The sequence below is a fragment of the Myzus persicae genome, unplaced genomic scaffold, assembly GCF_001856785.1.
Source record: "Myzus persicae strain clone G006 unplaced genomic scaffold, MPER_G0061.0, whole genome shotgun sequence".
NCBI lineage: Eukaryota > Metazoa > Arthropoda > Insecta > Hemiptera > Aphididae > Myzus > Myzus persicae.
Window position 1 is genome coordinate 32,068 of NW_019104477.1, and position 6,000 is coordinate 38,067.

The following is a 6,000-nucleotide window of genomic DNA, read 5'->3' on the forward strand; positions in this document are numbered from 1 at the left end:
ACTATATAGTCAAATATATATTTGACTATATAGTTTTACAATATAATATTTATAACAGTACAACTATTAAGTATCTACCTGTGTAAAATTACCGATACAAGGAAAGAATAGAGAGATTAAACTTTTTTCGTACCACCCAATGATTTAAAAATGTAATTATAGTACATAAATTGTAAATACGTTTAAGTTTAAACGCATCTACTGTTTTTTATTCACAGTCAAAACTGTTGACTTTTGCTATATATTAACGACTTCCAGCTTTTGAAATTAATAATAGTGGTTTTTAAAATTTGAGTAATTCAACAACAGTGATTAGTAACGGAATGTCGATCTACACTGAATGATTATCATACAGCATTGACGACTGATTAGAAATCACAGTACACTAAAATTATAATCCTTGTTCATATATTATGCAATAATATTGTATTTTACATATTTTTCAATTATGTGATGAATTTTTAAATACCGACAATGTACAAATAAATATTAAATAAGGAATATGATATATGCCAGAATAATATCCTAACTGTTTGGTAATGACACGCGTAAACGAGATATCGTATAGCTAAGTGTTTTGTAACCCTTCAGTAAGTATGCTTAAACCTTAATTATATAGAGGAAAACCATTGTGCTATTATAGGTGTAGGTACACACGCTTGCACACACACACTCACGTATATATACAAACTCAAACTGAGACCCTATAATAAGACCAATACGATAGTTTGGCTCAAGTCCCGACTGGAACGCGTCCAAACACGTTTTTATTCGGCCGTCATATAAAAACACTACTTACATAAGAAAATCTAAACACATACACATTCAGTCCGCAGTTGGAACTCTGAATGTTATAACTTATGATATATATGATGTGCATAATATGTATATAATATAATAATATGATATTTATCCATTTTCTAGTGTCGTTGACGATTACGTGTATGAGTATGAAAATAATATTTTAATATGCAGTATTTATTTTTATATCGAAACACCACCACACACACGTTGGTTAATCTGAAACACCAGTCTATTTAACGAATAGACACAAGCAACAGCGATTAGCGATGGAGATCACCACAGTAGGTAGTACAACAACACTGTAGTAGTAAAAATAAAACGAACATCTATAAAACAACGGACATCCTTGAACGTCATCGTCGCATCGTCGTTGACAAAGGGCCGTTTGAGGTCGCGAACGCGTTCGCAAATCCTTTCTTTTTATTTAATTATAAAGATCATAGTGGCCGAAAATAGAAACGACACCCACCGACGACGTTTAAAATTGTTTAATATTAATAGGTTTTATATGCGACGAAAATAATTACGCAATACTATTGTACACACTATACGACATTCATAATAATATATACACGTGAAGGTGCGTGCACTATAGGCGTGTGTATGTATTTTCGTGAGTATGATTTTATTTTCTCCGTCTACGGCGCCAATCTTGGAAAGAAAGTCCACATGTAAAATGTCTCTTTAACTGATGACTGGTAGGTAAAAAAAAAAAATAAAGCAAACCTTAAATCCACTCTCTTCTCGCCATCGACCACCATCCACCCGTAGACTATTAGCTGTATTATTTTCGTGGACTATTTTGTTTTGAAAATGTTTTGTTATAATATTATTTACTTTAAACAGTGGCGGTGCTACGTATTTGACGAAACGGGCGGGTCGTCGAAGTTAAATTCGCCGCAGCCGTTCTACAACCAGCCCTGAACTTTGCAAACGCTCGCGCACTCGTTGACCTTGTTGGCTCTCTCGAAAACTGTTTCCGGGCGTCAGCAATGGTGATGGCCGTCATTTTTATCTTTTTTTTTTTTAAATTTATTTATAGAGCTATGCAGTTTTTGAATTACGTTGCAGTCTGTATAGTATAATCTTATACTACTTTAAATCGAACACGTGTATTTAGGTTGTTGTAATTATTTATGTATTTGGTGTATAGGTATCTACTATTATATCAGTAATATAAGCCTTAAGTAACTATGTAATAAATTATTAAAATAACCAATACAATAAAATTCGAAGGTTGTGGACGGTGTGGTGAATGTAGATGAGAAGGGAGGGTTGTATAAAATTTAATTTTGGTTGTGAAAAATTACTTCATTTTCAATACCGTATAAATGTAATTTAAAATTTAAAATTAGGTGGTGCTAGGTGCTAGACTATAGTGATAATTCAGTTGGCCAACATGAATACAGAATAAATATTTAATAAATAAAAACCAAACTGTTTGAAATTATGATATGCTTCTATGCGAGTATATGTCAAGCTTTAAAAATAAAGTAGGTAACATAGATGTAGAAGCATTAGACGGATATGAAGGGAACGACTATAAAGGACTTAGACCCTCAGAAATTTCAATAGACCGCCAAATAAAACTGTATATGTCCTGCACATACGTGGACCGTGGATGGATAGAAATCGGGTTGAGGATCACAAAATTAACATATTTTGTTCGAGATTTAAATACATCAAATTTTTACGCTTATAAATTCATATATTATAATATTAATAATGTATTGTTATTAAAAATGCTTGAGTGTATTTAGTATATAATGCCATTAATATTTGTTGGATTTAACCTTTTCGATGTTTTGTTTTCAACTCGTTAATCTACAGCCATCACCGTAAATAAGCAAAGTAGACAAAAAAAAAAGATAGTACCTATAGTAGTCTTGTTTATAGGAAGTCAAGAGTACGTTGAGTAAACGTGTTTCATGAATCCGGAAACAAATTTATTTTATATACAGAGATAGACATTCACTTTTCATGCAGGCAAAATGTTTCGTAACAATGTATATATATATATATATTTGGCGCCTCACGTTTGATTTCAACTGGACAATGTAATCTTACACTCTCCGGAGGACATGTACACAATATAATTATTATATTAGTTACACACGGTAGCCACCACTCCGATTTCGGTAAAAAAATCAGAGTTCTATCGATTTTAAATTAATTCTGCTGTGGCCTTAAATTATCTACGCATTTCTCTAGAGCTCATGAAATCTGTATTGTATTTGTTTTCTATTATTTATTAATATATTCCCCATTTTACTCGATTTATAAAAAAACCTCCCAAGTCGAAGGAAATGTATGTATGTAATATGAACTTATTAAACTGGGTTTTTGGGACAGTTTTTGGAATTTAATAGCTGATTGTATGTGTTACCATTGTATCAATAACATTGCAGACTATTGAGTAATATACTATTATAATACTCACTTTAAAATCGGACGACAACGGTAGCTGCAGGTTGCCGCTGCTGCCATAATTGCGTAAACTTATTCGGAAAATTACGAAACAATTTATAATGTTTGTGTATGTATAATGTATATGTGAGAGACGTCTTGTGAAAGATCCAAATTTGTGTTATCATGTTTTAGGTAATTTAAAAAAAAATTTAGTAGATGCTAATTAGTAATTACTTCCTGTGTCTACACTGCATACTTATTTATAGTGTTACTTTCTATCGATTGGTTTTATTTTTTGTATCGAAATAATTACTTTTAAAATATTTACTTTTATTTTTAGCACAAAATTGTATGGCGTTTCACTTGTTGTTCGTATTTTCTTGAATCGAGTTCGTGAATCAAAGACTTAACACCATTGCATGTGAAAGTTCGCTAGAATAAGGAGAGCCAATGCAAGTCGTCGGTAACGGTCACATAATAAGTAGTGTCGGATTCATCTACACTGCACAATCTACAATATCATCTTGATTAAAAAAATTGTCTTAATCTTTGTTTAACATCATATTCTTTTACAGGTATTCTTACATGCTTTGTGTTTAAAATATGTACTATAATAATATTATGTCCAGACTTGCAAAAACATGTCATATTACTTGAGTAAAATTGTTTAAATGTTTCAATTGTTTTGTGTTAATTAAGGAAAGATTAAACTTTTCATTATTGCATATCATTTTTTAGATTGTAATATTACTATATAAATTAATATAATTTACTATACATATTTTATTTATATATTAATATGTATTCATAAAAAACGTATATATTGCGTTATTTTCTACGCAATCTGCCAATCTATTATGAATACATTACCTATTAATTTGTAGTGTATAATATTCTATAGACTATATTTATGTTTATTATTAAATTATAATAAACATACCATAATACAATATAATATGTATTGCATTATTATAAATACAAAACAAGTTCATCTTCAATATTCCCTTTTCGGGAAGGATTTACGGCTTATTGACCATTGTCGACTATAAAAAACAATAATTATCTAAACATTTTGATGAACAAGGATTGTTTTCTTAACCTTCATTGTAGGCAATTGTTATACAAACACAATTGCATATTTTCAGATTGGTTTATTTATTGACGCATAAAATATTTAAAAAATATTATTTACAATTATTACAAATAAATATTATATATGATTTATTCAAATTGCATTGATTATTGATATAATATTATTATACATATATAATATTATAATGCATTGTGATATTGTACAGATACTGTGATAAATAAGATGCACATGATGGTAGATATATATATATTATGAACATTGTATTTATCACAACATTAGTACATTATACATATAACAGGTAATATATTAATATCACACTGCCAGTGTAAAGGACCAATAATAACATACATATATATATATTTATTATTTTTATTGGAGATCTCAATTTAAGAATTCCGACATAAAATTATAATGATTAATGAATCATATTATAATTTTTACACCCTAAGCAAGCAACAACACACATCATATTATTATACTTCCATTTTTCCTCTTTTGTTTGATTCAATTAAAACGATACTTAGAGAATAAGAAACAGAGAAAATAACATAATTCAGTTAATTTTACGCAGTTTTGTCCACCGCTCGTGTATAATTGCCACGCATTAGGAAAGAGTGAAATTCAACGTATAATCTTGTGCAACGGACAATGGGTTCGCCCGCGCAACCGTAATGTTATTTCACACACACAATAATACAGCATATTAATACATAGTAAGTATATAGGCATACAGCAAACGTTTCTAATCCATTGTGCTGCTATTCGTATTGCAGTGTATAAAGCTATATACTTAAGATGCAAAAATCGCATTTAAATAAAACCTACTATTTATAATTAATAATTATTATTGTGGATACCCAATGGCTAATTGGTGTGTTTTTCGTATAATATAATACCGCGAAAAAAATTATTGTATTTTGTTTTGCTCATATCCAAAATTATGATACGCACTTTAGGTGCAGTAGCTATAGTAGGTTACATATTATATAGGCTCGAACCTCAACCAAGGTCGTTTATATAATGTGGGAATTGAGAGAAGTGAAATTTCTATAACTCGAAACACCAGAGTTTCAGAACAAATTTATTTATATACGAATAAATATTAGTGTATGAATATGATTTATTGATGAATAATAATCAATGATATATTTCAAACATTAGTCGCAAATTTTCTGATGATCTGTATCAGTGATAGTGTGATCTATTTCATATTTGTAACTATGAAAGAGAGAGCCGATAACTGGATTAATTTTTACTCAGAGATAAGGAAACTAAGTGAAATACTGAAATTAAAACGTTTTATACACCTATACCAATTATAAATGTATTCCTAATTTTCTTCGGTAATGGTAACATTACTATAAGTAAAATATAAGAAATGTCTTATACACTTAAAAGAAACTCCGGAAATAGTCCGGATTGATATAATTTCTGATTGTTTTTAAAAATGTTTTATACTTTTGAATACGTTGCTACACATATTTATGATTTCATATTATATTGTTATGAGTGTTATGACAGATAATCAACTATATGGATATATGATGTAGCTACGTAAGTATTATAAAATATTATAAATGCATAAAAAGTAAAAACTGATATTGTTATATACGTCTGCATGGCATACGAACACAGAAATACATTATTATATAATTTAATGCCATATTTGTACGTATTCGATTTACTTTGCATTT